This window comes from Candoia aspera, chromosome 13 (genome assembly GCF_035149785.1).
Source record: "Candoia aspera isolate rCanAsp1 chromosome 13, rCanAsp1.hap2, whole genome shotgun sequence".
Lineage (NCBI taxonomy): Eukaryota > Metazoa > Chordata > Lepidosauria > Squamata > Boidae > Candoia > Candoia aspera.
This window is the reverse complement of record NC_086165.1, coordinates 17257871-17278122: the sequence shown is the minus strand read 5'-3', so window position 1 is coordinate 17278122 and position 20252 is coordinate 17257871.

The following is a 20252-nucleotide window of genomic DNA, read 5'->3' as shown; positions in this document are numbered from 1 at the left end:
TCCTTTGGACTCCAATTTTGTTATCAGACCATTGCCTAGTCTGCAGCTCTTCCTCCTGTTTCCCAAGGTCATTCTCACATAGCATTACAAAAAGTCAAGATGGCTTCTGCAACTATGAGATTGAAGCCCACTCCTTTTCACATGTATCACATTAAAAGGGCAGGGCTTTGATCATGTGATTGCAGCTGCATTCTTGACATTTTTTGCCCCACTCCTATATATGCCCCTGTGCTAGCTATTCTCCCATAGTGTTCTGGTCCTGTCCCATACTATTTTCCCATTTTAAAAAAATTATTTTTTTTCTTTTAAAAGCCAGGTGAAGCAGGAAACATGGAGTACATTATCTACCCAGGTGTAATTCAGTACAAATATTCACGAGGATCTGGAAAAAAATTCTCAGTTTAACAGAATGTGGATGTATGGGTAAAGGATCACCATTTTTACTGGGGAGGAAATTGCTTATTGCAATAATGATGGAAAAACTGACAGTTAAATTATGGCAGGTCAATAAAAATGTGTGAGGAGATATTAATAAATGTATATAAAATGTGGTAAAACACTTTATTGGACCTTGTTGACAAGGATTCCTGGCTGGAAATTCTGAGAGGTTGGGACCCAGAATATATGAATTTGAATTTCTGGCTAATTTTGATTCCAGAATAACCACAATCTATCTTCATCAAAGCTCTTCTCTGTTCTACACAGTCTAGAAAAGATTGCCAAGACAGTGCCGGTTCTGCACTTAACCCTGGAGCCCTGGGTGTATGATGGAGCCTATTTCCGACTATGTGGAGAGCTTTTTTATGATTTTCCAGCTGGTGTGTGTCTTATTTCTTGTTTTATTTTATTATTTGTATATATATTTTTACTTGTTTTAATGCTGTGAGCTGTCCAGAATCATGTACTTGAGATTGGCAGCCATGGAATGAATGAATGCCTTACAAATGATCTAATTTGTGCCAGGACAATATCCTGCATTTATTTCTACCTCTCCTCTTTCCATTTGGTGAAATAGAAATTGCATTATTTCAAAGGATTTGGGTGGAGTTCTCCTGGCAGAGAGTGGTGTTCATATGGTTATTATGGACCTAAGTGGTGACCATGAAATACATGCAATATCCTGTCCTTCAATCTGCAATCTTCTCTAGCCAGCCTCCTCAGCCTTCCATTTTCCCTTTACACCCCAAGGAAAGACCTTAGAAGGAATCTCCTCCCAGGAGGAGTACTCAGTACTAATGCTTCTGTCACCACTAAGGGGAAGTCTTGTCCTTCAGAAATGGTTGGAGAACTTCAGCTTCCATTAGAGAAATTCAGGACCCTCTTCCACCCAAGTTCTTTGCTCATAAATTCAGTGGAGAATTACAAAAGGCCATGAGTACTCCCAACTCTATTTCTAATATCTCTACCATAGCAAGTAGGGTGGGATTTTGACCAGAGGGAAGTGGGGCTCCAGTGTTCCTTGACTGACAACCTACTGGCCATTAACCTAATATAACATCTCTACCAAGAGATGCCTCAAGTTGTAGCCAATCAGTTATAGTGTCTAAATGGAGGTCAGCCTTGAGGAACGGCTGAAGAGATTGCACAAAAATGGATGGACGGTCCCTTCACAGGGTGGTCAACCTTGAACTGGTACAAAAATGAACCTTGACAGAAAATAGTCCCTTACCACCTGATCTACCAGTCCTTTAGGCCAAATGATTTATGAAGAATCAAAATAGTATTCCAAAGGGCTGGTGGTCTTCTTCCATGAGAGAAGAGGGATCAAATGGAGGTCCTGGGCCTTCCAAAAACACACATTATGAAGATAAATAAAGTTGAGTGGCAATGGATCAACTTCCCACGATTCCACAAAGGCCAGAAGGAATAAGGCTAAAGAAAAGGGTTTTTAAAAAGACAGGTAGAGAAAGGATGTAGACCGTGACTTCTGGATTTCTCACTTTCAGAGGGTCAAAAAAGTCAAGCCACAACCTAAAATAAGTGGGGTTTCAACTGCATGGTTGTGGCTCCCAACTTGACATTTCTGACCCACTCCTTGAGGACATCTTGCTCACTTTCCAACATTCTGTTGGGTTGGAAAGAATAAGAAGGCCAAGAGCAGGCAAGGGTGCTTTGTAGGGCATCCCCTCTGTTCTCATCAGCTGTGGCATGGCTTCTTTAAACCTTTTGACTTCTGACAGCATTAAATAAAAATTGCAAGCCCCTTACAGTGAAATGAAGTCTGATAGATTTCGGATGGACCGATGCAGACGTTTAAGGCAAGAGCAGTCTTCCCGGGGAATTTTTCAGAAAATAAATCGCTTCTATTTGGGGATCTGAGAGAACAAATCTCTTTAAATGAACAGATGGCTGCCTTGGGGAAAATTAGGAAGAAGTACATTTGGAGAAAATTCTGTGCCTAGGCATCTTTCATATTGTCTTGGAACAAATTAAATATATTTATTGCTTTCCTAGATTGTCATCTGAGATGAAATTTACTGCCTGACTGTATGTTGTCTGTGGTGATCATATGATCAACACTTACTCTGCATTTATACAACAGCCTTAACCTGGTTACCCATTTGACACTTTGGCGGGCTTTGTACAATGCATGGAGCCACAAACAACAACAACCTCATGTCAGAAATAACCAATCTGAGCCTATTGCACATATATTGCACCTGACCTGGTTAACCCAGCTGTGCAAACAAATCCACCCCACAGTCAAATAATATTTGGCAGAACCCAGCTGGTTTCAGAGCACCTTCAAAGCCAAACCCTTTGCTTAGCAGGGTTTGGAAGCTGGAGAAAAGGTTGCAAAAGTGGTTTCTTGTAAAAAGAACGGGAGTTACCAGAACAATGAACAGATGCAGAGAGTTCCACCTTGACAAAAGAGGCAAAGCTCTTCTCCTCTCCAGAAAAGGAAGAAAGAGATAATAGTTTTGCCTCCACAGATTGCCTATATATGGCCATCTCAATTGAAAGTAGGGTAAACATTCTTACATGGTGTTAACCTTATACATATACATTATGTATATATACATTCTTATATGCATATATACATATAATATGGTGTTAACCTTCCTTCTAAGAAACACTAGAAATCAGATGCTTCTTCCTTGGATTAACTTTTCCAATTTAGGCTGCAAGGAGGACAGTCTGACCACAGTAACACCAGTTCTTCTTCTGTCCCAACCACAAACTACAACTCCTGAAGCTGATGGGTCAGTCCCCATCCTTGGCAAGATATCAAAGGCACCATGTTGATCAGGAAAATGAGGTTCTGTCCTCCCTGGATCATCCTTGAAGAAGGAAAGAGCAGCAGAGCTTGACTACGGTTTCAGGGGCCTGGTGAATTGAAAACATCAGTTGGGGACGAGTCTAGCTGCTACGAAGACCGACTCTGCATAAAAGCTGTGACTGAAGAAGAGCGAGGTCAAATTAAACAAACACAAAGGAGGTTCATATGCAGGGTCAGATTTCCCCACCAATATATCTCCACTTCTCTGTCACTTTTATCTATTCATTCCAGGGGTGTGTGTCCCATATAAAAAACAGGTAGAATTTCAATTGCACTCTCACAGCTGCCATTTTCACTTTTTGACCGCATCCTGCAGACACCCATGACTCATCCTAAAAGTAGACAGCAGCTTTCAGAAGTATAGGAGTCACTATCATCTCACCCAGGCTCCATGATTTACTGGAATTGGACAAACGAACCCAACAAATGACCTTCAGCTTTTCTTGTGTCGAAACAAGACTTTGGGTCTTGTATGACCTCAGTGATATTAAATTTAGTGTTGCAGAAGGATCCTGGTCCAAAAGCCAAAGTTTTAATACCATGTGGGACTCTATTCTCTGGAAACAATAGGGTATTACCTGATTTGACCTCCGATGGATTGTTAAGATAATCCTTAGGGCTAAAGAGAAAGATGGAGTTGAATTGAGGACAAGTTCTGTGACAGCATCTATGTAGACTTCTTTGGCTCAATATTGAAGATCCAAAGAAATCTACAAAGAAGTCTATTTTTTCTAATAATTTTATTACCGATTACATATACAGATAAAACTGATACAAACTATTAAAAAAAATTAAAAAGTGTAAGGAATAAAGAAAAGAAACAAGTAGCTTCCCCCTTCATCCCAGCAAGTATACACAATTTTAATGACTTATCACCATCTCTTAAAATAAACCAACCATCTCTTCATCCCATCCTTCACCTCATTCTCTATCTTTAAAAGCAAATCTTTAAAAGCTCCCTCTCCATCCTACTCAGCAAAAGTCCATTAAGGGTTACCAGAAATCACAACATATCTATTTTAAACTTGATCTCATAAACCCACTTGAATTCCTGCCTTTTACATTTATATCTCATTTTCTATTTTTCAAACAAATCCCCCAAACATCATCATTCAAATCCAGTCTATAAAAAGCCAATGGAAATTACCAGAGATAACAACGTAACTGTTTTGAGCTTGATCAGATAAATTTAAAATGCAGCCAATAACCTCTTTCTCATATAACTCTTCTCTGTAAACAAAAATATCATCATCCAGTTCTGGTTAAAAAAAAAATCCATTAAAAATTGCAAGAGATAGCAACCGATCTAAGCAGTTTCCCACTGTTTTCCTCCAAGGCACTTGTTTGACTTATTATCTACACAACAAGCATGGGATATCCTATGAATCTCCTTTCTAAGTATTGATACAGCTATCCCTGCTTAGTTTCTGAGTTCAGCCCGAGATAAATTAGGTCCTACCACTGAGCAGGCATGATGGTTAGATCTCCTTCAAGTTAAGCTGGCCTCCTGATGACTTCAGACACATATCCATGTAATTTTTACAGTAAAAGTACAAAATTAGTTTGCTATTGGCTCCTTCTGAGATTTTTTTTCACTTCCCAGCCCACCCTGAAGCTTTGAAATTCCCCAGTGGTCTTCTATTCATGTACTAACCACTATCCATAAGCTTAGCTTCTGAGATCAGTCAAAGTCATCTAGATACTGACTAGCACCACATACGTTAGCTGAAAAATTGCCCCTAAATTCCTTCCTTGCCTAGAATTGTTGTGTTTCACCTAGGGATAGAGAAATGTCTGAACAGAATCTGCAGTTTATATACTGAAAAATGGGAAATTACTCTTGGTTGCCCTTTCAACCTAGTGGACCTTGAGCAACTTTGAGAATTTCTACTACCTTAGTAGAGCATCAACTAGCCATTGTTGAAAGGATACCTCACTAATCTGGATAGGCTTTCTACTGCCACATCAATGGCTGGTGACACTACAAATTGCAGATAGAGAAGTCCTGCTCTATCAGGTCTGAAACATCTCAGCATCTGCTGGCAGAGACCTTAAACTTCAGGACTCTCGTTTTCTCCCCACCCCACACCCCCTTTACTTTATCTACCATCTTGCCTGGGGAAGAGTTTGAGGGAGGGGTGTTCCCATGGTTGTGCTTGCCATCTTGACTTTGTTTACCCACTCCCTGCAGACACACCTGGTTTGAGGGAACCCCAACCTACAAAGCCTACACTCCATATTGAAAAGCCAAATCAACTTTTGGCTCCAATGTGGATTTTGGAGGTTTTCACATCACCATCTGCATCTCAACACAAGAGGGCAGGCTTGCTTCACAAATACATCAGATTCCCTTTGCCAACTAAAATACTTCCCTCTAGCAAATACAGTTGAGCCTAACAGAGGGAAGGACATTAGGACCAAGGTGGCTGAAGAATTTCCTCTGCTTCTAGTTGCAGACTGGACATTCGTCTTACTTTAATTATTTTTTATCTCAAAAGGGAAAAGCATTGCACCAGAATTAACCAAAGGCCATGGTAAAACAGACCCCTCTGCATTCCCTCCTCCCCTAAATACTAAAATGGAAAATAAAGTGTAGAACGCATACTTGAGTCCAGCTCAAGATGATTGCATTTGAGACATTTGCAGGACAGCATTATGAAAGTGGTGTGCCATTGTCTAGCTTCAGGATGTTTTTCTGATTTCTCAGTCAAGCCAACAGCTTTTTCCTGTAGCCTCCCATCCAGATATTAACTAAATCTGACCTTGCTTAGCTCTTCAAGATCAGCCAAAGTCAGCTAGATGCTGCCAAGTTTGGTAGGTATGTCACGTTTTCCACTCAACTTAAGTCTCTAGTGATTTCATGGACATGTCCATGTAGTTTTCTGGCCAGCTATACCAAAACAGGCCTTCCAGAATGGTTTCCTGACTTCTGGTTTAGCTTCAGCTCTGTGATTTCTTGGTTACCACCCATCCAAGTGTTAATCAGATCCAATCCTGCTTAGTTTTCAAGATCAGCTACATGCTATCACCTCTTTATAGTAAAAGCCAGCATTTCCCCACCATGGCAGCTTTAAGATGTGTGGACTTCAACTCCCTTTGCATGAGTTGAAATCCACACAACTTAAATTTGCTATGGTTGGAAAACATTGGTCAAGACCCTTAAGATAAAAAACAAAAGATCCCATCAATTCTGTGGACTTTTCTAAAGTCTGGGGAGTCCATAGAATACGTTTTAAAAAGTCAAGAAGATGGCCACATGATTGAAGCACTGCCTGGTTTTTATGTGGGTCTGATGCAGGCGGAGCTTTGACCGAACCATTGTGGCCTCAACTTGACTTTTTTGACGACACCCTGTGGACACCCCTGCCTAAAATCCTATACTGACGTAGCTTGAAAGTGTTGTCTTATAATATTGCATTCGTTAAAGACAGCATGTGCTATCTGAGGATTCTGAGATGCCCAGTTCAATCCAAATGGAATAACATTGATTTATGACAACAATGACATCAGGAGGCACAACTTGGCAAAGAAAAATTTGGATAAAGGCCTTTTGAAGGCAACTTTTTTTTCTAATTTTGGTTGCTCAATATGATTCATATGCCCTATTTTCCATACTGAGCCTGCAATTCCTCATTGAGCCTCCAGAGTACAGTATTTCCTATAAATGCCGTTATATTACCTTTTTTAAACCCATTATGCCTGCAATACCACATTGAGTCACTAGGGGCAGTATTTCCTACAGATGCCATTGTCTTGCCCTATTTTCCATATTCAGGTTTTGTTGTTGTTTATTCGTTTAGTCGCTTCCGACTCTTCGTGACTTCATGGACCAGCCCACGCCAGAGCTTCCTGTCGGTCGTCAACACCCCCAGCTCCCCCAGGGACGAGTCCGTCACCTCTAGAATATCATCCATCCATCTTGCCCTTGGTCGGCCCCTCTTCCTTTTGCCTTCCACTCTCCCTAGCATCAGCATCTTCTCCAGGGTGTCCTGTCTTCTCATTATGTGGCCAAAGTATTTCAGTTTTGCCTTTAATATCATTCCCTCAAGTGAGCAGTCTGGCTTGATTTCCTGGAGGATGGACTGGTTGGATCTTCTTGCAGTCCAAGGCACTCTCAGAATTTTCCTCCAACACCACAGTTCAAAAGCATCGATCTTCCTTCGCTCAGCCTTCCTTATGGTCCAGCTCTCGCAGCCATATGTTACTACAGGGAACACCATTGCTTTAACTATGCGGGCCTTTGTTGTCAGTGTGATGTCTCTGCTCTTAACTATTTTATCGAGATTTGTCATTGCTCTTCTTCCAAGGATTAAGCGTCTTCTGATTTCCTGACTGCAGTCAGCATCTGCAGTAATCTTTGCACCTAGGAATACAAAGTCTTTCACTGCTTCTACATTTTCTCCCTCTATTTGCCAGTTATCAATCAAGCTGGTTGCCATAATCTTGGTTTTTTTTGAGGTTTAGCTGCAAACCAGCTTTTGCACTTTCTTCTTTCACCTTCATCATAAGGCTCCTCAGTTCCTCTTCACTTTCAGCCATCAAAGTGGTATCATCTGCATATCTGAGATTGTTAATGTTTCTTCCAGAGATTTTAACTCCAGCCTTGGATTCCTCAAGGCCAGCTTGTCGCATGATGTGTTCTGCATACAAGTTGAATAGGTAGGGTGAGAGTATACAGCCCTGCCGTACTCCTTTCCCAATCTTAAACCAGTCTGTTGTTCCGTGGTCTGTTCTTACTGTTGCTACTTGGTCGTTATACAGATTCTTCAGGAGGCATACAAGATGACTTGGTATCCCCATACCACTAAGAACTTGCCACAATTTGTTATGGTCCACACAGTCAAAGGCTTTAGAATAGTCAATAAAACAGAAATAGATGTTTTTCTGAAACTCCCTGGCTTTTTCCATTATCCAGCGGATATTGGCAATTTGGTCTCTAGTTCCTCTGCCTTTTCTAAACCCAGCTTGTACGTCTGGCAATTCTCGCTCCATGAACTGCTGAAGTCTACCTTGCAGGATCTTGAGCATTACCTTACTGGCATGTGAAATGAGTGCCACTGTTCGATAGTTTGAACATTCTTTAGTGTTTCCCTTTTTTGGTATGGGGATATAAGTTGATTTTTTCCAGTCTGATGGCCATTCTTGTGTTTTCCAAATTTGCTGGCATATAGCATGCATTACCTTGACAGCATCATCTTGCAAGAATATTCAGGTTGCAGTTCCTCATTGAGCCACCAGGGGCAGTATTTCCTATAGATGTCATTGACTTGTTTTCTTTTTTTTCTTTTTAATAGTAATTTTATTAAAGATTATAATTACAATAGTAAAAACTAATACAATCTGAAGAAAAATAGAAGAATAAAAAGATAGAGTAGAAGGTGCAGAAAAGAAAGAAAAAAGGGGAAAATAGAAGGAAAAATAGAAAAGAAAGAAAAAATAAAAATATAGTGAAGAAAAAGAAAAGAAATATATAAATGCTTTCCTACTTCATCACAAGTATAAACAATTTTAGTAACTTATCACTTTCACTTAAAATTCACAGCACAAACACAACCAGGGGCATCTGCAGGGTGCATGTGTGGGTCAAAAAGTCAAGATGTTGCTGCAAGTGTGTGATGGAAACCCTGCCCCCTTTAGGTGTGTTACACACTAGACACATGTGAAAAAGGAGTGAGGCTCTGATCTTGCAGATGGGCCACCTTCTTGACTTTTTTGCTCCACAACTCCATGTGGATGCCCCTGGATACAGATCCCACATGACTTTGGGACCGTCCCTAACCTTAATTTGCCTCAAAATGTGGACCTGAGTATGAAATCTGAGGGGGGCCGAAGAGGAGAAGCATATAAACTGCTCCCTGAAGGGCCCATAAGTCTTGTTCACCTATTGAAGGACTCATATTGTCACCCTAACAATAACAAATCTGGTTTTGCTAAACCTTGAGCAGAAAATGTTTTGAAGTGGTCCTTAACATGGGGGAGAGGGATTCAGCCCCTGGCCAAACCCTGTTCTTTCTTGGTAAGTGAATTTAGGAACCTCCTTGACCCTGCCTGAATGCAGCTTTGGGCTGGATACCCTGAAGGAAGGAGAATCCATGGAGCATGGATATGGAATTTGGGGTAGACCTATTAGAGTGGTGGGGTTTAAAACTCATTTCTGCCCCACTGGGTTGAATTCTGAACCAGCAATGGCAAAGGAAGGGGGGTTCAGAAGCATCTTTGATTCCCCATAGCCAGCAGTTAATAGTGTCTGAAGCTGGCTTGTTGAGTAGCCATCAAATTATGGAAGCCGGTTGCAGCCAGCAGGGGGTGCCAGAACACAAGATCACAAGATCCAATGGTTTCCTTAATTCTTGGACACTAGACTTCCTTGTTGATCCCTGCAAATTACATGCATTAACTGATTACAGTGAATAAAGATATGTGCAACACGATTTTTAAAAAATCATAGAAATACTTTGTCGAATAAGCTAAAAGCTGGAAAAATTTATTTGAAGTGAATCACAGAGCAGTGAAAGAGAGCAAACTGCCAACAAATAATAGAGAAAAACAGTTTTCCCCCTTGGCTGGATGTGTTTTAACCTAAAAGGATCTTCAGTTGCGGAAATGTAAATCCAGAAAGAGGTTCTCACTCCTTTCTTATTAATGATACTATTTACTACAACTCATATTGCTACCATGATTGTGTGTGACGTATATTGATGACAGCAGGACCACATCAGAAGAGCCATTGTTTCTCCATTTGTACCATCCTCCAATATTATTAATGAAAATGCAGGGCATTTGGCGATGTTTTTTTACTGTTGAGCAGAAATGCTGATGCTTCTCTTTTAATAAAGTATGGGAAGATTTAGACGGGCCAGTTCAATACTGCATCAAACGGGCTTGCTTTTGGGAGCTTCCTCCAAAGACCTTACTTCCCAACAGGGGCTGTGGCTTGCAATACCTATCCACAGACAGGTAGTTTTGCTGAGAGGCCCAATCTTTGCTCACAAGCATTCAGGATATTGTCCCAGAGAAACAGGTCTTCTTCTGGGTTGGCTCCAGGAATTGAAGCAGTTCACCTATGCAGATTGCTGGCTGTTTTCTGATGTATTTTCTGTTTGTTTGCTGTTTCTGGTAGAAAATGACCAGAGACAAACAGCTGCTAAGGTCCTTTAGCTATAATTTGTTGTTGCAATATCTTATTATACCTTTTGTAGATGGTACATTATTTTGAGCTTTGGACAAGCAATGAAGAAACATTTTGAAGAGATGCTGTATAAGTGGTTTCTCCAACACAGCACCTGTGGGCATCAAGGGGTTCATACGGTACCTATCAGGCAACCCATCACTGGAATCCCCCCCCCCATTTTTATTGTATTGTATTTTCTTTCTCTTTAGAAAAAGGTAACCTGGTATGCTATCAATGCATCAAGTCCCTGCAGTTTTCTTGGCAAGGTTTTTCAGAAGTGGCTTGCTATTGCCTCCTTCCTAGGGCCGAGAAAGAGTGACTGGCCCAAGGTCACCCAGCTGGCTTCGTGCCTAAGGCGGGACTAGAACTCAAACACTCCTAGTTTCTAGGCTGACGCCTTCACCACTAGACCAAACTGGGTCTCTGGTGAGATCCACCTTTTTGAGTTTGCTATCTTCTGGACTGCCTGTATAATGGCTAACAGGTAAAGGGTTCCATAATATTTACATAAAGTGTAAATGAATTACTTAATTACATAGGTAAAGGTAAAGGTTTCCCTTGACATTAAGTCCAGTTGTGTCTGACTCCACTTGCATGGCCATGTGGCCGGCATGACTAAACGGAATGCCGTTACCTGCCCGCCGAAGCGGTACCTATTAATCTACTCACATTTGCATGTTTTCGAACTGCTAGGTTGGCAGGAGCTGGGACTAGCAACGGGAGCTCACCCCGTCACGCGGATTCGAACCGCTGACCTGCAGGCTCAGCAGTTTAACCCGCAGCGCCACCATGTCCCCTTTATAATGGCTAACAGCTCACTCTTATTGGCCGAGTGGAAATGTCTCTGCCTGAATCCTCATTCTTGGTTTTCAAAAGCTGTGTCCAGAGTGACTCCTTAAGAAACACAAAAGGGAGCATCTCTAAGCCAGGTGTCATAGTTACTTTTCCACAGATAAACTTCTCGCATCTGAGTGCAAGGTGTCTCAGATTCCAGAGCAGGGGCTCAACTTGAAAGAATCTGCCCGCTCAAAGCAGGCAGGGAACAAGATGCATCTTGTGCTGCTGTCCTAAATGAGTCACCTGAAGGAGCAAAAAGGCTGCCTCGAGATTTATAGAAGCACAGAACCCTTAACCTCTCCAAATTACCTCAAGTAAATCCCCCTTTTTCCTTTAGGGAGGTTTTAAGGGACAAAATAGGTGTGTTAATCCTCTGCAAGGATTAAGGGTCCAACTGCTGCACTTACCCTCTCAAAACCCCAAACAAGGGGGAGCAAGTGGATCCCAGATATTCAGTCCCACATCTCCAGAACTGAACTGGGCCCTCCTCCTCCTTCTCCTCTCCCTCTTCCCCTTTCCTTCCTTTTCCTCCTATCTTCCTCCTCTATTCATCTTCCTTTTCCTCCTCCTCGTCATTCTCCATCTTCCCTCCCTCCCTTCCTTCCTCCCTTCCCCTCCCCTCCCCTCCTCCTCCTCCTCCTACTGGGATATCATCTTAGACAACAGATCTGTTTGGGAGCCAGATTGGAAATAAACGCTCAGAGCCAGAAGACTAAGAAAGGCCCAAAGATTCACCCAACAGGCCTTCCATCCAAGCTCCGATCATTTGCAAGACCACATTGGGCATTTGTCTTCCTTTTGTGCATTGATTTCCTGTACTTTCACTTGTGGGTGACTGATGGTGAGAGCAGGTGGCTTTCTTCCCCTTGCAGTAATCTGTGGTTGTAGAATAAAACTATAGGACAAAATATGTTTAGGAATGGGGAAAAAGGAAGGGTAAATCTGAGCAGGATTTTTTTCCCTTGTTCTGCTTATGAAAGAGGGGCAGAATGAAATTTAGATTTTGTCCTGGCACTGCCCACTTTCTGAGACCCCCCCCCCAATTTTTCTGATATATGCCCTGCCCCAAGTTAAAGGCCAAATATGGCCCTTGGATAAAAAAAAAAACATTGTGCATCCTCTGATTTATAAAACTCAAGACATTCGTTTACAGAAATGCTGAGAATAATTTTTTTTCCTCAAAAATTTTAGGGTGGCTTAACATTGCAATTAAATTGTGATTACAATTAAGGATAATTTAACTAAATTATTGCCTAGAAGGAAAGAAAAAAACCTTGGAATTATTAGGAAAAATCAGTCCCTTTTTAATTTCTTCAGCTCAAATGTGTAGTAATGGCTTTAATTAAGGAATTCAGAACTAAAATAAAGCTGGTTTTAAAATTAAAGATAATAAAAAGATATTGTCCCACAGCAGTACTAGAAAAGTGGATGAAACATTATTACACTTATTAAAAGAAGATTAGCATTTTAAGGAGAAACAGAGAAAATGGATAATTCAAACTGTTTTGTAGGCTGAAGGAATCAGATCACAAAGTTGGGGGGCATGGTAGGGTAAAAAAAATCAAGATAGAGTCTATGACCAAAAGCTTGCAGGGCTTCAATTGTGTAGTCATAGAGGCCATCTTGATTTTTTTATACACACACACCCCAATACCCCTGAAGAAGTTACATTTGATACATCTGGGCAGAAATGAAGACAAACAAAAATAAAACTTTTTAAAAATCCAAACAAAACCTTCAGATCTCTCTATACTGTGAGATCATGCTTGTACGATGTGCTTAGGAACGTTGTTGCATTAATTCTAATTTTTCTGATGACATATATTAATATTAAGACCATCATACATATCCACCTCAAATGTATTTCCACTGGAGCTACAGAGATCTGCATGTTTCTTTTTAATTCCTGGGATTTGCGACATTTGTGATTTTTTTTTTTAATCCATTAAAAACCGGTCTCCCGGTTTCTGGCCTGGTGCCTTAACTCCTGGGATTTCTGGCCTGGTGCCTTAACTCCTGGGATTTCTGGCCTGGTGCCTTAACTCCTGGGATTTGTGACATTTGTGATTTTTTTTTTAATCCGTTCAATCATGTCCAATTCTCGGAGACTACCTGGATGAGTCCCTGCAGTTTTCTTGGCAAGGTTTTTCATAAGTGGTTTGCCATTGCCTTCTCCCTAGGGCTGAGAGAGTGTGACTGGCCCAAGGTCACCCAGCAGGCTTTGTGCCTAAGGAAGGACTAGAACTCACGGTCTCCCGGTTTCTGGCCTGGTGCCTTGACCACCACACCACACTGGCTCTCATTTGTGAATTGCTGTTCCGTTATTTGGTGGCTGTATAAGATGGGACGTTGTCTGCTGCTGCTAACTGCTCTGGGCTTGAAAGAACATCTGTCCTCAACATGGCTTGCAAGTGAAGTTTGGGAAGACATTGGTGGGGGCAATCAGTATGGGATGGAGCACAGAGTCACACTCATACAAACTGTAATGAGTGTAATGTAATCCTGTATCCCTGGTAGAATTCCTGTGAGCTCATTCCTGAATCGACAGAGCAGAAATGACTTTGGATCAATTCATCACAGAGGCTATGGGTTCAATTACCTGGAGTTTTACTGACATCCCCACTTCCATTGGCATTAGTTTGCACAGACTCATGCACACATGGGAAGCAGTTGTCAGTATAGTTGGACATACAGATTCTTGTCCATATCAGAAGCAGTTGTCAATCTGAGCATGCAGAGACACATGCACACACACCAAGTAAATAGTCAATGCACTCATTGGCACAGAAACTGCCCCATTCACACCAGAAATGAGCCCGCTTGGTCTAGTGGTTAAGGTGCCGGGCTAGAAACCAGGAGACAGTGAGTTCTAGTCCCGCCTTAGGCATGAAAGCCAGCTGGGTGCCCTTGGGCCAGTCCCTCCCTCTCAGCCCAACTCACCTCACAGGGTTGCTGTTGTGGGGAAAATAGGAGGAGGGAGGAGTATTTGGTATGTTCACCGCCCTGAGTTATTTATAAAAAATAATAATAATAAAGGCAGGATAGAAAATAAATAAATAAATGGTTGTCAGTGCATTGGAAATAGGTAGTATACTAATTTGCACACACAAAGACGCATACGCCCACATCCACATCCACATTGCAAGTGGCTGCCAGGGTCTGTGTATGCATAGACTGACAACTACTTCCAATACAACACATATTACTCACACACCAGCCACACTGAAGATTGCCCTGTCAGGCAGGCAATTTGGCATCTGGGTTAAAGAGGGCTGGTGTAAAGTCACCCATTAGCTACAATATTTATTGTATGAACTCGGCTATCTTACATTTTTCCTTCTCTGTTTTTGCCCCAGTCATCCGGATGGCTCACATCCAACTAAAGCACTGGGGACAGCCAGCCACCGGTTTTATTTCCTAAGAACATTTTATGGGTCCATCTGGGGCTCAGAGGCAGTACTAGAAATCAGAATGATGCGGCAGGCTGGCACTTCATTCTGCAGCTGGCCAGATTCCCATTTACTTATTTTTAAAATTAAAATTCATGCTGGACATTTTGTTTAGCGGTTTTCATCCCATTTGAAGAAAAAGAATTTAATCACATTTTTTTCAAAGAACATTTCAGTAAATTATTCATGGATGGACACATTGGATGATGAGGTGGCCAAAGAAGGGACTGTCCTGTCTTTCGTGGTACAGTCCTCTCCCCAGCGGCTTCCCTGGTTTCCGTTTCCATTAAGTCCCAAGAACAGATGACTCCAGAATGGCCTTCTCAGGGGTCATCACCCCTTCAGTTGGGATTCAGGCCTGTGTACAGGATGGAATCTGCACTGGTTGTTCTGGAGGATTTACTGTGTCAGGACCAATCACAGAATCATGGAGCTAGAAGGAGCCTCAAGGATCATCTAGTCCACCCCTCTGCCATGTGTAGGACAACCAACTTCTCATTATTTCTCATCCTCGTTCCTGTGGCCATGGAAAATAGTTCATGGCTGACTTTTCTGTAGCTTCCCTTTATGTACCTGGGCATGACTCACATCTCCCTTAATGGATGGAGGGAGCCTGGGGCATCTGATTGTTGACCTTTCAAGGTAGGCCAGCTCAGGAAAGAGACACTGCAAGGACTCCAGGAATGCTATTTAATGGTTGTGGGTTATAATAACCGAATCTTTGAAGTCTGACAGTTTCTCTCTGCCCCCTCTTATACCTAAAAGAATCAAGGTAGGGTTATTTTGAGTTTCCATATTGCACTGTCCCCTTCCCTGGGCTGAGTTGCTGATTCTCCTCCTTAGCAACTCATCCTTTCCATGCTGGCTGGGGAATTCTGGGAGTTGAAGCCCACCCATCTTAAAGTAGCCAAGGCCGAGAAACACTGATCTAGTCCCTGAAAGTGTGGCCTCCCCAAGCTGTCATCTTAATGAGACAGAAGAAGAAAATGATGGAATGCATGACTGTGAGCAATAATATTAAGTATATTTAATCTTCATCAATTCTATTTGGGACACTGAAAGTTTCAGTGCCTGTTGGAAAAATGTGTGGCTGATCTAAAGAAGCTAAGCAGGGTTGGCTTGGGATAGTCTGGTTGGGACATCACCAGGTTGGGACATCACTACGGAATCCCAGGTCTAGAGGCTAGATTTCTCTACTAACTCTGCTTGTTGCAAGCTGATTGCAAAGCACACGAATGGCAATCACATGACCGTGGGATGCTGCAATGGTCGTAAAAACAAGGATTGATCACAAAGCTATTATTTTTACACTGTTGTAACTTCAAACAGTTGCTAAACACTAAACAAAGCAGTTGGTAAGTGAAGACTATCTGTATACTGATGCTTTATGTTGTTTGTAGTTTGAGTTTAAATGCTGTTAGCTGTCCAGAGTCACTGTGGCAAGATGCACAATGATATACACTGAATTACACACTGAATTAATAAAACATCCAATCCAATCAAACCACATTTTCAGTCCAGGGTTGTCTACGAGGGGGTGGCTGTGTCAAAAAAGTCAAGATGGCGGCCACGAATCTGAACTGAACTCCTGGCCCTTTCTTATGTGCACCACATGGATGTAAGAAAGGAGCAGGGCTTTGATTTTGTGGTTGCTTCAGATACGTATATTATCCCTCAACACCTTGTAAGGAGATTGTGGGATATAATGCAAGACATCTGGTATTTCTAGAGGCTTTGGTCTCTAAAAACTCCTGGAAACAAGGTGGTCAGAGGCCCAGCAGTTGACAAAAAATCTCATTGGACTTTTCTCCATCCTCTCCAGGGTCTGGAGCATGTCTCGTATGTGGTTTGTAGATTTACAACAGCTTTGTAAGGTAGGTCATTTTGCGGCTGATGCACAAAATGGAAAGTTATCGGTCGGCTTAGTAGGATTGTTTTTTTAGTTTTTTTCAAAGATGAAATGTACACCAGGAATGTCTGGCTGTTTGCTTCAAAAGGCAGACCTTTCAAATTGTCATAAAGTTGCCTTAATATATATGTGTACACACACACACACACATTTATATTTATATTGTACGTGCAGTCAATTTTCCCTGCCATGTCTCCTCTTGTTTGACTCCTGCATGGCACAAAACAGAACGTACGGCTCTCCCTTGCACGGTGGGAATGCAAGGTGTCTTGAATTACAAGACACATTGTTTGCTGGGCCAGGTTGGGCTCGGAGAGGTGCCGAGTGGACCCCGCCCATTTCCCTTTTCCTCCTTTCAAAGGGGGTGGGTGGGAGTGGGATGGTACCCTCTGGGGAGGCAGCCCAGATGGGCCGGATCCATTCCTTGGCACCAGCCAAGGCAAATTTCCCTTCCGAGGAGCTCTGCTCCCAGATGAGGGGGTCTGCTTTGTATTCTGTGTTTGACATCCCTTGCTTAAAAAAAAAAAAAAACCACCCATTTTGGCTCTCCTCACTGGGCTGTTTGGATGGTCAGCTTTCCCAGCGCTTTCAAAGTTTCTTTCTTAGCTTTTTATCTTTTATTTCGGGGCAAAATAGACAAATAAATACTAAGTACCTTTTTGAGCTAATGCTTGTGCTTTTGTTTCTCTTTCTTCTTTTTCTCCCACCCTCCACCCCACTTTTTTGCTTTCCTTTTCTCCAGTGGCAATTTGCAGCCTGCTTTCCTTCTTCCCTCATTTTTTTTTTAAAAAAGCTTTCTTTTTCTCCCTCTCTGCTCCCCGCCAGCACTCTCTTTCACCCCAGCAGCTGTTGTTATCCATGAAGATCCTTCTAGCTTCAAATCTCTCTCCAGGTATTTACTTGCTGAGTGAAAACTATGTCTCAACACAGGAGTGAGGTGCAAAGATTTGGAAACTTCCTGAAAGAAAACAAGCTGGATGGAATTCTTTGCAATGGGTTTCCTGTTCTTCAGTTGCTGCCTGAATGGAGGAAGCCAACTCCTAAAGGCCATTTTCTTTGATGTTAGATTGTCTTCCTAATGAGGGCCAGCAGTTAGTTATGTTGGCTCTTGGTGCAAGAGGGAGGCCATTTAATCCCAGCCCTGTCCCAAAACATGGATTGCCATACTAGAGACAGGGGAGAATTTTGTTTTGTTCATATTTGAATTTAAGTATACAGTACATATGTCATTTTGCACTTCTGAACCAATATTTATTTATTTATTTTTCAAATTTCATCACCGCCCATCTTATTCAAAGAGCAACTACACCATGTATCTCAAAAATACAGAGAACGGTAAAATTTGAATAATATACACCATGTATTTATTGTATGTACAGTATATACATTTATTTGCAACCATAGCTTTGAGCAAAATTCAATAAAATTACAACAATCCATATCAGTTCAATACCATCCCCTCTAAAATTAACAGCACTATTTGTCAACATCTGCTTTTGTATCTTCCTTGCGGCCATTGCAAACAATGCAACTTGTTTTGTTACATTTTCATCAACATCAGTCAACAAATATTTTTCTTCTAAACTAGATTTTTTTCTTCTAAACTAGAGCTATTCAGTTGGCTTAATAAAGACTTGATGAATCTAGCTCTAGGTTCCTGATATAATTTTCAAAATAATAGCTTATTTTTAAAAAAATTGAGGATATTAGAATATCAAACCGTTAATGCACTATGGTTATTCCAAATTTGCCATTCTCTGTATTTTTGCAATGCCATACACTAATAAAAATCAGTTTGGAAACCGTAGCAGGGAAAAGGTGTGTACAAAACTGCAGGTCCGTGAAATAATGTAAAAAAAAAAAATATCTTGGAAAAAGTGTTTTCCAAAATCTGCAGGTTAGGCAAGATTGCAAGCCCAAATATATTTGCTTGGCAAAAGGAAAAAGGCACAAGAATGATACAACCTTACTGAAAACTTGGTTTAAAAAAGGGTCTGACAAACTAAGCTTGACAGATTGCTACCAAGGAAGAATTGAGATGGAAATTGGCAGGCCAGCTTTTCAGGTATTACACTGCTATTACTCAACAATTGTTCTCGCGGATTTTGTAAACACAGACCCCACCAGGACCCTTCAGAATTGGCTGTAGAGTTGTCAATGCTTTATATTAGAATCCTGTTTGATATTTCTTTTTATACAGACAGACACAAATGGTATGTTCGGGGAATTAGCCCAGCATCTCAACAGTCACTGGCTTTCTGAGAAAGTTGAGAAAAGGCCACACGGATTCTCTCATGGGGGGTTGTGATCCTTCTGCTTCTCCTGTTTGGAAAACTTGTGGTTTTGTTCAAGCCGGACCAGTGGGTGGCAGTCAGGATTTGCAGCCAGAGGGACCCCAAAATGCAACCCCACACGCATCCCTGGAAGGAATATAAATCAGTGAGGTTCCATCCTGCTCCTCCTCCTAGTAGAGAAGGCGGTGAAACGAAACCAAGCAAGTGTCAGCAGTGCTGCTGAACAAGGTGAGAGAGAAGAGGCTTTTGATGATCAGGTTTACTCAGTGGCAAAACCCATCAAGATCTTGGGATGTCATTAAAAAAAAAAACAAGCAGTAGATTCTTATTTTAGCTTTCCTGGAACACAGAGAGAAAGAAAGTTGGGAAACAGAGGAAAGGAGGAGGAGGAGGAGGAGGAGGAAAGGAAAAGAGAAAATTGGGAGGGATGGCAGTCCTTGGAAGACCAGTAATCTGAAGTGCCTTCTCCCTGTTTGGGGATGTGGGGAGGTCCCTTTCCCATCTCCCAACCATATCAAAGTGCCCCCCTCCCCTCCAGAGCATCTCAAGAACTGTGTCTCTGCAAAGGCTCCCTGCTCAGTTCCTCTCCATCCAGGCATTATCCAAACGACAGTCCCCAGATGTGATCCCTGCTCTCCTCCCTTCAGCCAGGAACGAGCGGCTTATCCAGGCAGATGGGGCATGCTTTGCAGCTCAGAGGGGTGGGGGTTGGCAGGGGAGAGGACCCCTATTGTCCTCCTGGTAATTCAGACCCCCTTTTTCCCACCAGGCAGAGGGGCTGCTTTGAACAACTGCCCAGGCTCGGGTGGCAGTCCCCCCCCCCCTTGTTTGCGTTCCCACATTCTCTTCCCCTGTTCATGAATATTCAGGGCCGCCTGTCCTGTTTGGAAGCTATTGAGAGCCCTTGTTCACACTCTGGCTAATGATGGGCATCTTCAATAGGAAACAAAACTCCAGATAAGAGCTGGTTAGCAGGGAAGGGCAGCTCTCCACCTAACAAGGCTTCCATTGACTTGGGCACTCACAGAGGCCTCCTCTAAGAAGGGTCTGACTTTGTTTTTATTGGGAGCTCTCCCTCTTTCTCTCTCTCTCAATCTTTGGCTCATTCTCTCTCCCCACCCCACCCCACCCCACCCCACCCCACCGAACCCCATGTCCTCCCCTCCCCTCAAGCTAGCAAAGGATGAATTGTCAAATTCAGATGGGTGCAAGCTTGATAGCCATAAGACCAACTGGAAGACTGCTCATCTTGGTCCAGGGTCACCCAGCTCTGAGGGGGCCCCAAGTTGAATGCCACTCAAGTTTTTCTTTT